This window comes from Cyprinus carpio, chromosome B8 (genome assembly GCF_018340385.1).
Source record: "Cyprinus carpio isolate SPL01 chromosome B8, ASM1834038v1, whole genome shotgun sequence".
Taxonomy (NCBI): Eukaryota; Metazoa; Chordata; class Actinopteri; order Cypriniformes; family Cyprinidae; genus Cyprinus; species Cyprinus carpio.
Window position 1 is genome coordinate 24,241,090 of NC_056604.1, and position 18,033 is coordinate 24,259,122.

General features: G+C 38.2%; 1 pseudogene; it reads left to right on the top strand.

Annotated features, from left to right (window-relative positions):
* The first annotated feature begins 1,383 nt into the window (after nt 1-1,383).
* LOC122138159 lies at nt 1,384-2,440 on the top strand (annotated as a pseudogene).
* The last annotated feature ends 15,593 nt before the right edge of the window (nt 2,441-18,033 follow it).

An 18,033-nucleotide genomic window follows, 5' to 3' on the forward strand; every position in this document is an offset into this window, starting at 1 on the left:
TCTGCTATTTTCAATATACAGAACATGTTGCCCCTTGGTAATATTATTAGAAAATACTTGATTAGTTTCCACTGTTATGCTGATGATACTCAACTATATATCTCAACGAGACCAGATGAAACTTCTAAATTATCTAAGCTAACAGAGTTTGTTAAAAATGTAAAAAATTGGATGAACAATAATTTTATCATATTAAATTCAGATAAGACAGAGATATTACTTATTGGACCAAAAAACAGTACACAGAATCTCGTAGATTACAATTTGCAACTAGACAGATGTACTGTTACTTCCTCTACAGTCAAACATCTGGGTGTTATATTAGACAAAAACTTCACTTTTGAAAACCATATTTCCTATGTTACAAAAACAGCATTCTTCCATCTTAGAAACATTGCCAAGCTACGAAACATGTTACCCTTTTTCTGATGCAGAAAAGCTAGTTCATGTATTCATGACCTCTAGACTGGACTATTGTAATGCACTGCTAGGTGGTTGTCCTGCATCTTCAATAAACAAGCTACAAGTAGTTCAAAATGCAGCGGCTAGAGTCCTTACCAGGTCAAGAAAATATGATCATATTACCCCAATTTTACAGTCTCTGCACTGGCTACCTATTAAGTTCTGTATCAGTTACAAAATATTATTACTTACCTTTAAGCCCCTTAATGGTTTAGCTCCTGCATACCCTTACTAGTCTTCTACCATGCTACAATCCATCACGCTCCCTAAGGTCACAAAACTCTGGACTTTAGATAGTACCTAGGATAGCAAAGTCTACTAAAGCAGGTAGAGCTTTTTTCGCATTTGGCTCCCAAACTCTGGAATAGCCTTCCTGATAATGTCCGGGGTTCAGACACACTCTCTCTGTTCAAATCTAGATTAAAAACACATCTCTTTGGCCAACATCTCATAATCTTGGACTGCAGTTATATCTGATCAAATGCGCATTATTATTCTTTAGCTTGGGTTAAACTAATTAATTTTACTTGGTTGGAACAGCAGCTATGCTAATTATGTCTCTATTTGTTTCTCTGTTTTGCCACTGGATTGACATCCCGTGGTAACTAGGATTTACACAAGTTTCAGTCTGGATCCAGAACACCTGAGAAGAGATGATGCCAACCCCTCAGATGACCTCAGATGATGCCAACCCTGAAACAACATACAGAACTACCGTTAATAGTGTTCATCATCTGTTTGATTACATCTTTAATTGATTTTTCTGTACATTTTTGCCATATGTATATAAACTGACAGTCACCATTGATAAGGTACTACTAAATATTTTTAGAAACTTAATTTTCTGTAACGTTGCTTTGCAACGATTTGTATCGTAAAAAGCGCTATACAAATAAACTTGAATTTAATTTAATTGAATTGAGTTTAATTTAATTGAAAGATCATCACCTACAGCTCAACCTGGGAAAGATTGAACTTCTTGTCTTCCCTGCCACTCCAACTCTACAGCATAATTTCACCATCCAGGTAGGTTCTTCTACAATTACCCCGTCAACTTCGGTCAGAAATCTTGGTGTAATCTTTGATGACCAGCTGACCTTCAAAGAGCACATTGCAAAGACTGCTCGATCTTGCAGGTTTGCATTGAACAACATCAGAAAGATCAGGCCCTTTCTAATGGAGCATGCTGCACAACTTCTTGTCCAGGCATTTGTCATTTCTAGGCTGGACTACTGCAATGCTCTTCTGGCTGGACTTCCATCAAGCACAATCAAACCTCTACAAAATGATTCAGAATGCAGCGGAATGACTGGTCTTCAACTAGCCCAAAAGAGCCCATGTTACACCTCTCTTTATCTCATTGAACTGTCTACTGGTTGCGGTTCGCATTAAGTTCAAGACATTGATGCTTGCATATAGAACATCCACAGGCTCAGCACCCGCCTACTTCCACTCACTATTACAAATCTACATCCCCTCCAGAAGTCTGAGATCCGCTAGTGAGCGACGGACAGCGAAAGAAAAAATTGTCTTTCTCTTTATTTATTCCTTCTCTTTCTAGCTTCTACTTATTTGAACAATGTCTAAAACTTGGTATTACAGTCACTTCCTGTATCTGTTTGCCTCTTTAAGAAGAATCGCTTTATGTATCCCCCAATTTTAAGTCACTTTGGATAAAAGCATCTGCAAAATGACAAAATGTAAATGTATTGTTCGTCCGAGCATTACGTGTGTTTTCCGTGTTCCCTTGAATTCATTAAAATCTCTCGATTGATGTACTCCTCATTTCCTTCGTTCCTCGCTCTGCCCTCCTCACAGTAGTGCAACCATGATAGATTACCGAACCAAAAACAGAACAGTTAGCGGAGCCCCCTCTTCCCTTGTTTGTTTTCTGTCTTGTGGAAAGTAAGTTGTTTCCCGTTTGTTTCTCTCTGCAGCAATGGAAATAGCTGCTCGGTTCTCCACCTTAGCCCCCTGAGATCTCCTTCTTCAAGTACTCCTAGGAATTCTGCAGGCTCACTGTGGCATCAGCATTTGATGATGCCACAATAAATCTTTGTTCTGGGCCCGAGCCAGAACCAGCCCGCCATCGAGCCCACTGGCCATTCCCCAGCCAAGCCTGACGGCCGCGCCATTGTCAAGCCTGCCGCCCGCGGCTCATTCTAACCAACCAGCCGCTATGAAGACAAGCCTGCCGGCCACTCAGCAGACAAGCCTGACGGTCGTTCCTCAGTCAAACCCGAAGAAACCCTCAGTTTAGCCTAGAGAAGGCTCCACTCCCCAAGTGTAGTACAGAAAGGGCTCCAGTCCCCAAGTCAAGCTCAGAGAGGGCCACAGTTCCCGAGTTTAGCCTACGTCCTGATTTCCCAGCTGTAGTGGCCGGGCCAAGTGGCGAAGCCAAGGCCACGAAGGCCGTACAGCCATGGCCTTCTGTGTTCCCTGTTCCGCCATGGCTCTCTGTTCATCCATGGCTCCCCGAGTTCCCCGATCCGCCATGGCTCCCCGAACTCTCTGCTCCGTCATGGCTTTCTAGTCTGCCTGTTCCGCCGTGGCCTCCTGAACTGCCTGCTCCGCCATGGCGCCCTAAACTGCCTGCTCCGCGATGGCCCTCTGAACTGCCTGCTCTGCCATGGCCCCAGAGCTCCCTGTACCGCCATTGTACCCTGTACTGCCTGATCTGCCCTGGAGGTATTCCCTGTGTCCCAGTCCTGCACCAGCCTCCAGGGCGGTGGAATTGTAACAGCCTAGGACGCACCTTCCTTGCCCTTATTTGGTTAACTTCCTGTTCCTGCTCCCGGATTGTTTCTAATTTGTTTCCAGGTGTGTCTCATCTTCCCCTGATTATTTTGTGTTCTTAAGGAGTGTTTTGTTCAGAGTTCTTTGTCCGGTATTGTTCGTCCAAGAGCTACGTGTGTTTTCCATGTTCCCTTGAATCCATTAAAATCTCTCGATTGATGTACTCCTTGTCTCCTTCGTTCCTCGCTTCCGCACTCCTCACAGTAGTGCAACCATGACAAATATCAAGTGAATGATTCACTGACCCACTATTATTGGTTAAGTGAATGATATGGTGACTCACTAATATCGGTTGATTAAATGATTCGGTGACTTACTAATATCAGTTGAGTGAATGATTCTGTGACTTACTAATATCGCTTGATATCGATTTAGTGACTCACTAATATCGGCTGGGTGAATGTTTTGGTGGGTTACTAATATCGATAGAGTAAATAACTCAGTGACTTACAAATATCGGTTGTGTGAATGATTCAGTAACTCTTTTGTGAATGAATAAGTGTTTTTTAACAAATAAGTTGAATGATATTTCAGTGACTCATTCATAAAGCCTTGTCACCACCTACTTGAATCTCAATGTAAAATCATAAAATGGCATTCATTAATGCACAAACTCAATCTGTATGGAACGTGAAAACAAAAGTCCATTGTTATTGTTGGATGCTGCTCAACCAAGCAGATTTAAGGACTGTAACTAACTTTTCTATATTATATTATAAGTAAGCCTTTCCATGGGGCTTTATACTTAATCATTAAATACAATTCAAGAGCCACACAAAGTAGATCAAAACTCAAAAGGATCACGCATTACAGCCTGGCTTGTTGAGTATTTAGCTTTTAATGCAGTATAGCATTAAATCAAATATGATCCTAATATGTTTGAGCTGTTGTGGTAAGGGAAAGCAAAAAGATTCAAATGCAACAATTGAAAACACTGATCAAGATGTATCACAATAGCCTGGGCACAAGGACCCAAACCCACTGGAGAGGTGATGGAGACTAGCTAAAGATTTATGAGAAACAAAGACACACCCATACTTGACAATATTCTAGGAATGAGAGGTGAGGAGGTTGTGTGTACATCTACAGTGAAATCACTATTCTTAGAATATATTTATTCATGAATGTGTTTGAACTTTGAACTGAAGTGATTATTTCCAGCCTGTAACTACTGGTTATCTAAACTGGTGATTCCCAAAAGTCCTAAATCATTGATTCCCATTTTCAGGTTGCAGGGATTATCTGGATTTTGGATTTGGTTTTATAAAACCAATATAAAATAAATTTAAGATTTTTAAAATATGTTTTCCCCGCAAATAGCAAGAATTAAATGTTTTAATAACAGTAATAACAGTTTAAGTTTTTCAAAAACAGTATATATATATTTACAAATAGTCAGTATTTTTGTTGAAATTATTGTTAAATTTTATTTTTATTTTTTTCACAAATTAACAGACCTTTTATATAAGAAAGCTCTAGATGCATCACAGCAGCCAAGCCATAATATAAAGATGCTGCCTTTTTAGAACAGATGTCAGACTGGCTCTCTATTAGAAACACAAGGGCCTCAAACCAAATTTGTCAAGGGGATTTGATTCCTTCTCAGTACGCAGGTTTAAACAATGCTGACATTTCCGCCAGGAAGACTCCTATGTGACTCTTGGTTTACCACAATGTGGGGAAGATGTTCATCTGGGGTTCAGATGTGAACACACATGTCCAAATGACAACCTTGACTAGGCCAATTCTCACCCACCCCTGTAGATTAGGGTAATTTCTGTGACTTTATACTGTACAAATGAGGTAAAATTTCCTAATTTAGTTTCAAAGGTTGATCTATAAGGCCAGAAGAATGGGTTCTCCACATACTGAAAATCAAATAATATGGGAGATGTTTTAGTGCTGTTCTGGTAGCTGCAACAGACAAAAACATGTCAAAAATATCCTCCATAAATGTAACATAGAATTGACTGCAGATGCCACCTAAAATGAACACGAGTGCTAGTAAAACATCAACTTTTCGATAAACAAATACAGTTTTTTATAGTAAGCTTGCTGTCACACTACGCTGCCGGAAGGAACACGGAGCAGAGGATAATCGGAAGAGTCTTTATTAATTCAACACAGGGGTAAATACAACATGGAAAACAGGAGGAAGACACATGGCTGGTAGACCCAACAAAACTGAACTGAAAGGACACGGGTTTTTAAAGGCAAGATAATTGGGGAAGAACAAGACAAACCTAGGATCAAATTAAGTCAAGTCAAGTCACTTTTATTGTCACATCACCAGAGCACATGTGCCTTTGTGAGTGAAATTCTTGGGCGCGTGCTCCAGAAATTGCAGAAACAATTTACATATAACCATACAGACTTCAACAGATGACAATGTTTAATATGCACATACATACTGTATAGTCAGTACACACAGTTTACTTTAAGACATACTTACAGTTAGCACTACACATTATATGCAATCTGTACATAGATGCAGTTAGCACTACACATTATACACTATACACAGTATGTACACATTCTACATTATGTAGACATATATATGCATAAAAATATGCTAAGGTACAACAGATTATACATGAACTGGATACACAAAATGTCATGGATGTGCATTGGATGGTATCCAGTGGTAGCAGGTAGATTATTGTATTAAATGCAGTGTGTATGTATAGTCCAGTGTTGAACTGTTGAAGTTAAAGTGCAGTGTCTTGCATACCATATTGTGGGAGTATGCTGTAGGGTGCTGTAGGGTGTATTAGTTTTGACTGTCCATTAGTCTGATAGCCTGAGGGGAAAAGCTATCGCTCAGTCGGCTAGTGGGGGATCGGATGCTGCAGAGGCGTCTTCCTCAAAACACTTGCTGAAGATGGGTATAAGAGCAACGGGCCTCCAGTCATTCAAGCATGTGATTTTATTTTTCTTTGGTATGGGTACAATGGTGGATTTTTTGAAGTACGGGGAAACCACAGACAGAGAGAGGGAGAGGTTAACACAATCACTGGGAGACAAAACTGGGTCACAGGGAGCAAAACACACACAGACAGGTCCATAATCCTGACACTTGTTTGACTTTGTAAAGTAGACTTGACTTTGTAAACTTGCTCAGTAGCTCACCTGGTACAGCACGAAACAAACAAAAATATCATGCTTGCTTCAGCAAATTTGTTTTATGTCCTGTTTCTGTTTATTTACACTATCTGCGAAGTTTACATACAACTGCTAACTTTACAAAACAATGGCACATTTATGTTCATCTGTTTCGGTAAAAATGAAATGCATTCTAGCGCCACCCACTGGACATTTCAAATTAAGAGTGCAAGAAGTATGGTAACAAAATTATTTTGCAGAAATATCGAAACAGGCACATTTTTCCAATGAGGGATGCAACAGCAATATTAAGGTAAGCAAGATTTCATTTAGAATTAGAGACCTTCAAGACTATTTCCTGCATGATTTATTAATTGCAATGAATAAAAACATGCCTGAGTGTTTTTGTTGAAAGTTTTCAGTAACTGTTGTTAAAGTCTAAATTTTGTGAATACAGTGTTCTCAACATAAGTTTAAACTTTAACTGCATGATAATTCTCATAACATTTATTAAGAATTATATTCCAACCTACTCAGTGATTTGCTTGTAAGTCAAAGAAAACCAATACTAGACACATAAAAGCAATTTAAAAGGCTCTTTGAATGACAAACGCAAGTGTTCTGACCGTTTCATGCCCTCCCTGCTGAACCTTGTGAATCCAGTGCAGTAGGTGGATGTGATACAGTGCAGAGCTCTGAAACTCTTTCACCCTGGATCCTGTTTAATAAAACCAAGTTATTGCCTCTAGAGCACTATTAAAACTCTTTATAAAAGGATCATGGCATGCACAGATCCGCTGCGCTCTCATGGCTAGTACCAGTGATATCCTTATGAGTACTGCAGGAGGTCCATGAAGAAGATTTATGGTATAAAGAATTGACTGTTCTTAGATGTTCATTACATTTGCAACACTCTAATGACCTGTGAAGCATAATGCAATGTTTGTGTGTGTTAATATAACATTATGTATCTATAATGTGATCATAACTGTGACTCTAGGTGAAGAGACTATAGAACATGGACAGCGTCTTTCCATGTTAAAGCAAATGCTGTCAAGGTACACCCTCAGTGGTCTATTCAGACTCCAGACTTTCAGCTCTGGAGTAACCAAAAGGGTACAACAAGGCTAAAAGCCCTCTGAGGAAAAAAGCCATTTTGAAAATGTTCCCCTCCCAAAACACTTAAGAGCAACAAAACTCTTTCCTGCATGGCAAACTATCAGAGTTGAATTAACACTGCCAAGTTTGCTGTATGAACACCTGTTTGTCAGTAAGTGCTGTGCAACTGACCTGATCCATGAGGTCACTGCATGCAGGAAAAGCTTGATTTTGAACTCATTTGATCTAGCATTTAATCATTTTTTCTAATCTGTTTTCTATTTTAATATATTTTAAAAAGTAATTTATTCATGTTATGTAAAGCTTAGTTTTCAGCAACATTACTCCAGTCTTCAGTGTCACATGTTCCTTCAGAGATCATTCTAATATACTGATTTGCTGCTGACAACAGATGTGCTGCTTTGTATTCTTGTGGAAACTGTGATACATCTGTCAATTTTTTTTTTTATTAATGAAAGGTTAAAAATAGGAATCTTTTGTAACACTAAAATGCATTTACTGTCACTTTAAGATATCCTTGCTAAATTAAAGTATTAATTTAGTTTAATATATATATATATATATATATATATATATATATATATATATATATATATATATATATATATATATATATATATATATATATATATATTACTGGCCCCAAACTTTTGAACAGTAATGTATCTAAGCACACAGTGACCAAAAGGCCACCCATAGTGCCCAAAGTTCCAATCAAAACAGAAATTAATTTGTAAAATATGCCTGTACTGGCATTGCATCTCCAGGATGTACTCTGTGATATACTCAAAACAGTCCTTATAAAATACTTGAAAGGTAATGAAATGCCAAAAATGATAAAAGAATAATAATAATAATAATGAAGAACATTTGTTCTGCCAATTGCTTAAGTGGTTGTTTTGAATAAGTGTGTAGTTAAAAGTTTTTTAAAAAATAACTTGTTATATCAAAAGTATTTGCATACGGTAACAAAATGTGTTGTAATTGCCTGACATCAACACTTCATCACTATTGTAACCTGAGGGCCTTTAGCTCCACACTGGGGGCCCTTTAATTGCCTTTGCATTTAGATTTAGGGGTTGGTAAGATTTTTTAAATATTTTTTTATGAAGTCTCTTATGCTCATCAGGATTGCATTAATTTGATTTTAAAAAGCAGTAAAAACCAGTAATATTGTAAAATATTATTACAATTAAAATAACTGTTTTCTATGTGAATATATTTCCTAGTATAATTTATTCCTGTGATCAAAGATGAATTTTCAGCATCATACTCCAGTCTTCAGTGTCACACAATCCTTCAGAAATCATTCTAATATGTGAATTAATGCTCAGGAAACATCTCTTATTATTATTAATGTTAAAAACAGTTGTGCTCAATATTTCTGCAGAAACGTTTTTCAATGTTCTTTGATAGAAAGTTCAAAAGAACAACATTTATTTGAAATAGAAATCTTTTGTAACATTATGAATGTCTTTATAATGCATCTTTTGATCAATTTTTATGCATCCTTGCTATAAAAAAAACACTTGTACACTGTCTTACACTACATATGTTCTGCTGAAGGTTCCTTCAGATGATCTGTCCATACTGCCTCTGCAAAGAACAAAGGACATCTGTGCGTTCTCAGTCTCAACCTGACAACCTGTCAGACTCCATGTTGTATGTTGGACTGCTTCTTCTGTCAGTGACGGGGATTTGCGTCAGGACTGTGCATCAAGCTCACCTCCCACGATGTTTAATGTAGAACCCAGAAATCAGTAATGGTCGCATCAGTTTCGCATACTACTTTGCTCATACTAAAATGTAGAAAACCTCATACTGTGCACCATAGAGCTGCAGAAGCCAGCTGAACCTAAACAGATCAAAGCTGTAGCCACTCAGTGTTAGGCTTCTGTGAAATGCCTGTGGTTCAGAAACAATGAGCTGGCGATATCCCTTTTTTCTTATTCATTAACTTGATTAGTCATAAAGCGATTACCAGAAATATTGGCAAACTCATTAGGCCTAGCGGATCAGATTAGTTCTGGCACTAGTATGAGTGGTTTCCTCTGTGATTGAGATAATGCTGGGTTAATACATTTAGGATGTGATATCTGTTAGGGGTTAAAACTGGTTCACCGCCTCAGACGTGCTACAGGAGAGTCAGAGATCTTCTAATGGCTTCTGAACATGCAGGTGCATTCAGTGAGTCACGTATGTAAGATCCAATGGAAATTAACATCCTCCATCAGTTGTATAAAGTATTTGAATGCTGCTGGTTTTCTAAACAGATCTCTGTGTTTATTACAGAGGTAGGAGTATGTGTTTTGTACTTTTACAGAAGGTCATCCTGTGCTTGTATGCATCATGTATGACATATGTATTTATATTTATTATTTTGCTTTTAATTGAACTTCATATATATATATATATATATATATATATATATATATATATATATATATATATATATATATATATATATATATAAATTAATAAACTTCACATGGGTTTACAGAAGAGGCTATTTATCATAAACTCACATAACTAAGTCTAGGCCTACTTTTTCCTCAGTTGCCGTTCGGATACTGAAATGTGTAAGATTAGTGTGCAAACGGCAGCTCAGGTAAAAATGCAAATGAGGCAAAGTGATAATATCAGATATCACTGAAATTCACATTTACATCACAGGATTAGACTTCTCAGAGAACCACTAAGTTTGCCAAAAAAAAAAAAAAAAAACCTTAGATAGCTTGAATTTATTTTTTACAGAGGTTCTGTGTAAAAAAATATAATGCAAGCTTATTTGGAAGCTTGTTTCCAACGCAGAATAAAAAGTTATATTTTTAATCTTGCAATTTTTATTTAAATTTAAATTTAAATTTTCTTTTTTACTGTGCTGTAAAGTCGGATTAAGTGGCTAGCCAGGTGTCTTTCAGTTTTACTGGATTTTAAGCACCATGAAGACTTCTACTGGTATTGATCAGTTAACTTGCGCTCCATACAATCTGCTCTGATGCAGATAATGTTCTGGATAAGACATCTCAAACCAAAGTTGGACCAATCAGCTGTGAGCAAAGTGACAAATGCACAAGTCCTTTTATGCACAAGTCCTTTCTTCTTTTTGTGTAAATGCATATAAATTCAGAAGAAGACAGAAGTGAATCGTGCTGACTTTTCTGTGAGAAGTGCATCTCAGTTTCTATAGCGTTCACACAGAAGGCAATCCGGCAATTTTCCAGGTCCAACGTGCAGTGTGAAAGGAGCTCTAGGAACATTGCCCGGTTCAGTCCCGGAACGAGCTCTGTGTGAACAAAAGCCAGAACTAATGCCGTAACGGTTGTGTCGTAGTGATGATGCAAGTTATCGTGTGACTCTTTTATCGGGTGTTTTGAAGGCAGATCAACTTTGTGATGAAAAAATATGTGCAAACTGTAATGAAGCAGAGATCATTTAGCTCCTCACTATCCGCGCTAAAGATGAGATCGTTCGCCAGCTTAAGTGAAAGTTAACGTGCCTAGTGTTTTCATGCATTACACGTCTCGGCCACCGTACACATGTCATTACGGGATCTTTACGGGTTGTGTGAACGCACACACAGATTCCGGGAAATCACTGGCAGTGTAAATGAACCAAAATCTAATGATCCGGAGAACAACTGGCGAGACACATTACCCGTGTATTATCCAGAATCTCAAGCCCCTTTCACACTGAGATTCCAGATAATACACAGGTAATGTGTCCCGGCAATTGTTCCTGGATCGTTTGATTTTGGTTCATTCACACTGCCAGTCAAAAACAGCTCTTTTCAGAGCAATCCATTTTGTAGCATTTACCTATAAATGTTAATGAGCTCTGCTGTCCCCGCCCCTCTCTTCTGAGCTGCTTTCTGAAGGACTGTTTACTTTAGCCACATTCATCGTGAAACTTGCTAATTAGCCCATTATTAAGAAAGACGATTTGCAAAGATTCATTAAAAAACCTCACTTCTTCCATTGGTGAAGCTGGATCACGAATGATTTGCATGAAGATAGATGCATTTAGGTAGATTGGGGGTGGATTCCCTTTAGAAACAAATGTAATCCACTGCGTCTTCAGCGACTCAGATGTTGGGAGTAAATGATGACTTCTATGTTCATTATTACATCCAACAACAGAACACCTCAATCGCTTAGGAGACATTCTTGCCTACATCTGCTCTGGCAGTGAAACAATGGCGGACTAATGACAGCTCACTCAGGGCTGGTCTAAGGTAAGATGCCAGTCCAGTCTGTGTTGAAACACTACTGTCAATCAAACTATCGTGGGAGGGGCCTGTCTGTGTGACATCACATAGACAGGAATCTGAGATCGGCTTGATTTGAGAAAGGAAAGGGGAAATGATTGGGGTGTATTGGGTGGATTTTTATTATTATATGGTGGTTTGTTTACACACACTGCCAACACACATTTCAGTTCAAACAACTTGTAAAAGTGCATGTAGCATCCGATGACCCCTGTAACTTTTGGCGAACTCACCGGAGATTTAAATTCTGAACTGACACAATACATGCCTGAACCAACTTAAAAATGCAGAAATATTTCCCTGTACCAACTTAATAAAAACGTGGCCACAGTCATGTATTGAATGCACATTTTAGCACCACTCACTGGACATTCCACTTAAAAAACTGCCATAAAACATACACTAACATATGAAATATGGGTGTTTCCAATGAGCCTGGGTTGCAATCTTGCAATCCTGATTTTTTTTTTTTTTTTTTTTAAAGGTAATTGCTACTTTTCTCACAATTCTGACTTTTTCATGCAATTGCAAGTTTATATTTCACAATTTGGACTTTTCTCCACATAATTGCATCGTGTGGAGGCTCCCCCGATGTTGACCTTGTCATACCACTCGTGTCTACCTGGATAGCAGAGAAGAGAATGAGAGAATGACTTGTTTGGACACCAGCGCTTGATTGTGTGACTTTGGGAGTGGTGTAAATTAAATGTGTAAATATTGGATGGTCTAAAGCAAGTTTCTAAAAGGTTTGAGGTGATGACTGTGACAATGTGACGCGGGCCTGTACAGATCCACTTGACTGTGGCCATGTCAACAGAACCACATCTGTTTTACATTCACTGTGTTATATTTTAGTGTTTTGATAAGTAAGACTAAATGTAATGATGTGTCATAGGTTGACGTGTGTAGTAGAGCATTTGCGCAACTCTGAGACTTCAAATAAGCATGTGACATATTTTATACTCGCTCAACTAGTTAACACCAGTGTAAACTTTGCTTTGGTGTGATGCATGCAGGCTTTGTATTTTCATACCTAAACCTTTTTTAAAAGCTCTGCAAATGTACGTCATCATTTGTGGAAAGAAAAAAAGCACTTTTTTGTCATTCTGCACTAGTGACTGGACACTCTGCTAGATAAGTTCTTTTTTTAGCAGGTTAAATTTGGATTCTGGAAGAGAAGAAACCTTAATACTGAGCTGTTATTATTGAGGGAGAATGAAACATAAATCTATTTCACACTTTTAAGAGACAGTTGGTAACTAGCAAACATCTGATCAATTATGAAGTAATATTATAATATAACGGATAATGAAATATTTGCAATGTATATATTGATTTAGTCAGAATATGAACATTTTTAAATGGCCATGTATTTAGAAAGATCCTTTTGACATAATTTTATCTGTATATCTACTTCTATTCATTTTACTGTTTCAATATGTAAATTAAACTACTTTGGTATAAAAAGTTCACTTTTATTTTCTTTGTGAGGTTACATCCAAGTTTATAAATCATTGCAATGACAACATAAACACCTAAAAATCTAAGATTACGAAAACAACTTAACAGCGCTGATATAATGAGTATATCTCTGTCATACATGAGCCAACCTCTTTGCCAGGCCAAAAATGCAATGATATGCCTCAGCACACTGTAATATACTTACACTTAGTGATTCATGCAGTGCTTGTTTTATGGAAATATATAGACTATTAAACCTCCATTCGCACATTCCCGACCTGCTTCTTACTTTATTGACCTAAAAGTCAACACTGAAGATTTAATTCTGTTGGCATCCACTGGATTTTGATTTATTTGGGCCAACATTCCTTAAGATGTCTGCTGAAAAACCAAAAGGCCTGAAGTAAAAACAAGATTCAGGCACATACATGGTTTTGCTGCTCTTCTGCAACATTTGACAAGTAAACTGTCCTTAAAAAGCATACTACTGTAAATGGGAGTTTCACTAAACTGATGAACCACAGAAGGACACAAAAGTATTACTCTTCACAGTCTATGCAAGCTCTCATCCAGTTCTAACGCAGGCTAAATGAGCATCATACTGTGCCTGTAGTGGGTTATCAATGCACATTCCACAAAGACCCTCTAGTGGACAGTGCAGGAAGTGCAGGACGCAAATAGACTCTTTCTTAGAGCTGAGCCAATGATACAACACACTTTACCAAATTAAACATTGTGATGAGTACTTAAGACAGTGTAGTTGGTTTGTTACAAGTTGTCAGTTGTATAAAGTTGTATAAAGAAAATGTGTTATTATATTACTGAGCCATACTGACAACATGAAGTTACAATAAAAATTGTTAATGTTAATTGCACTGTTACAGTAGATCTGATTTGGAGCCAGATGTGCACTCCATCTTTCCAAAGATCATTGTAATAGCTTTTATGGTATGGTATGGTATGGTATGGTATGGTATAGTTTGGTATAGTATAGTATAGGAAAGGAGGTGACTAGTGGCCAAGTATGGTGACCCATACTCTGAATTTGTACTCTGCATTTCACCCATCCAAGTGCACACACACACCATGAGCACACACCCGGAGCAGCGGGCAGCCAATGGAGCATTTGGGGGTTCAGTGCCTTGCCAAACATTCTCAACGCATTCGTGGTATTGAGGGTGGAGAGAGTGCTGGACGTTCACTCACCCCACCTACAATCCCTGCAGGACCTGAGACTCAAACCCACGACCTTTGGGTTACAAGCCTGACTCTCTAACCATTAGGCCACGACTGCCCTAGTGTAGTATAGTATAGTATAGTATAGTATAGTATAGTCTCGTCTCGTCTCGTCTCTACTATTTGCACATTTTTTTATATGTGTTATGTCCAACCATTTCTTAAGCAAAAGCCAGAGACTGTAATTCATGGACACAAAGGCCCCATGATGCCGTAGGAGCAAGTGCAGGGTTGCATCTGACCTCTTGGCAGAAATGACAAATGGATGCAAATGGAGAGTAATCTTAGAATCAGTTAAACTGCTTTCATGCAAAGCAATGCAAATATGCCACATGTGGTATCAGGCCAAAGCAGAAAGCTCACTTTTGGTTGCCATCATGCCCCGTCTTTGAACCCTTGCCCAGCATACACACTTCCAAACCCTCTTTCCCCCGCACTTCATTCACAATGACGAAAGGTTTACAATTCCTCATGTCCAGCATCCAGATGTTTCTATTTCTCATAGTAACACGTCCCTGATTAACCACTCATAGGAGGAGACTTCATTTGCCTGATATATCACTATTCCCAAGGGTTGCATTCATTTGGGGTGCAAGACCACCTGAATTTGACTTACCTCTGTAACTAGCCAAGGATGAATACAATCCATATGTGAGCACAGCTGTTGAATCTTTAGCCCTTTCTGGGTACTTCCTCAAATGAATGAAATGGTGCAATCTGGCTTAGATGTTCTACTTTTTTTGTTCAAAATAACGATGTGGTGTAAAGCATTCAAACCATGACAAATGTCAATTGCTGGTTGAAGATGCCAAAGCTAAGCTGAGACGAAGGGCATAAGAAATACATTGCTACACACCATTTATCCTTGTCTTTCCATGGTCGAAAAAATCGGATCGGGACAAGAAACCAAAAAACTGGAGAATAGTTTTGAGAATCACTTTCCTCATAATGCTCAGATATGTGTATGCTTATGAGAACATCCAAAGAGCGCTCTCAAAGGTAAAAAATATATCAAAAATATATATTTTTATTTTTTCTCAAATGTTGAATGTGCCCCCAAGGAGCCATTTTAATGATAATAATAATTCTGATAACTTTCCCAGAACAGCTGGATTGAAATCCTTGCCACAATCTAAACACTGCGTGAGTCACTCTTGCAGAAAATTGGATTTTGTAATACCATTTTCTTCATTTTTGCTGGGGTGAATTTTGTCTTCCTACATTTGCACAGAATCAATATCTTAGTAACAGTCAAGATGCACTTAAGAAATATGGTCGCATTCAGTAAGAGAGTGGTCAAAAAAACACCCCATTTTATAAAAGGCTTTGAAACGGTCTGAAATGCAACTCTTGGAACTCTGTGAACTTGTTTCTGAATGCATTCTGGATGCACTGTTTGTACTAAGAACCTATTGATAGCTTGCTTTTACACCTGCATCATCATACAAACTCTGGATAACATGTAAACTTTCAGAACTACAGCTCCTTCATATGAGCAAGTCTAGCAAGTACATTAGCAAGTGCTAATGTAATCTAAAAGTCATTTCCTCTTGCTTTGGCAGGTCTAGTGCACACATGCAGTGAGGCATTGATTGACTGGTGCGATGTGTGACTGGACTGGCACCCCTGTTATCATACTCCATCCTGTTTATCGTAATGCTTTCTTCACCTTGGTGATAGCATAAAATTCAATTGAACAAAATTATGTAATGAATTCTAATGTTCTGTAGTTGCTCAGTTACTAACAGGCTGGCACAATCACAGTTTGGCATCATACTGGTGTTTATTGGTGAAAGCTTTTAAAGACAAGTATCCTTTGCTTTGAAATTGCAATAAGTTGCTGAGAGAATATAAGAATTGATCTTCCTGGAGTAGCAGACATAAGATCTGCTAGATTTTATCTGCTGTGTGTGTGTGTGTGTGTGTGTGTGTGTGTGTGTGTGTGTGTGTGTGTGTGTGTGTGTGTGTGTGTGTGTGTGTGTGTCTGTGTGTGTGTGTGTGTGTGTGTGTGTGTGTGTGTGTGTGTGTGTGTGTGTGTGTGTGTGTGTGTTTAAAGCTATCAATGCAATTGACAAATGAAGCAGGTCGCTAGAAGTTGAGAAGAATGATTTCAGCTTAAGTTACTGCAGTAAATAAAACTACAGACCTACCATAAAAATGTCTACAAATCAAACCCCTGAACGGTAAAGGCTTTAAAAACATCATTTAAAAAGCTTGTTCCAGATATCGAAGTGAAAAGACCAATTTAATGGGATCTGTATTGAAAGGTATCCTAATACAACAAACTAACAGTTTCTTACTTGCAAGTTAGTGAACCTCAAGAGCTATTCTTTCTCTGCTTTCGTCCACATCTGAATGCCTTAAATGAAAAGAGGTTGACCTTTCCTGCACTCTTCAACCCCATATTGTATTTTTCACCAATATTAGCGAAACTGCTAAATTGCTGCATGGTAGAAAAGAAGAGTTCATTCCCTATCAGTCTTGAAGTCCCTAACAGGTATTATAGCAAGTTAAGGTTTCATTGTCTATTTTCACTTGGGATAAAAAATATCTAAAAAAAATGTTCTTTAGATGTAAAGAGCTCTTCTAAATGTTGACTCTATCAAAACTGCTGGTGCATTTTAAACAGGTACATTGCAATGATGTGATTTGATCCGTAATGGTGCTTTTACTGTGCTCCTGTAGCTTTGCAAAGGGAAAATAGTAGATATAAGACCTTCTGATTCATCTGATTGCGTTGCAGAGGATGTGGTGATCTGTAAGTAGGGGGTTGGAGGCACAAATCCATTCATGACTCACAATCCATTGATGGTGTTTTCACTTGGAAACACCTGCTGAATGTACACCACTCTCACGGATAGGAAAAGCATTCAGATGTTGCAATTTATGTTACTCAGCAAATTAAGAATGTTTGTAGAGGGCTGATAAAATAACTGGCGATGGTATAAAAAAGGGTTACACTTCATCTTAAGGTGTCCTTGTTACAGTGTAATTATACATTTAGGTACTGAGTAATTTTAATTAACTACATTTACTTACTATATGGATAGGGTTAGGATTGGGTTTTGGCTTAGGTTTACTTGCTTGCAATTATGCATAATTGATTCTTATTATAATAGTAAGTACATGTGTAACAAGAATACTTTAAAAGAAAGTGTTGCCAAAAAAAATTAATAGTGAGAAACCACATTTGTACATGTTATGATGAGGCTTGTCTATATAATTTGTAAGTCATTTGTAAGTCGCTTTGCAACAAGACGCTCATTTATTGATCTTCCTTTTAGGAATGAAATGGCGTTCAGAATAAAATACTGCTCTTTTCCTTTCTTCAAGGCTAAAAGTGAGCAGATGTCTCACTTAAACATGACTGTGCTGATTGGGCGATTATTCACGCACGGACTTCAGTGTCACATTACGCGTGCGCTTCTGCACGTGCGCCCTGCGCGAGCTCGAGTGCGCGAGTTGCGAGACGCGCAAAGTCAACACAGTGATGCTTTCCATACGCTGCATGATTTGTGTCAATAACTGCGTAGTTTATCTGTCAGCTAGAGACGATTCCGCCTGCTTCACCAACAATAGCGGCATTATTG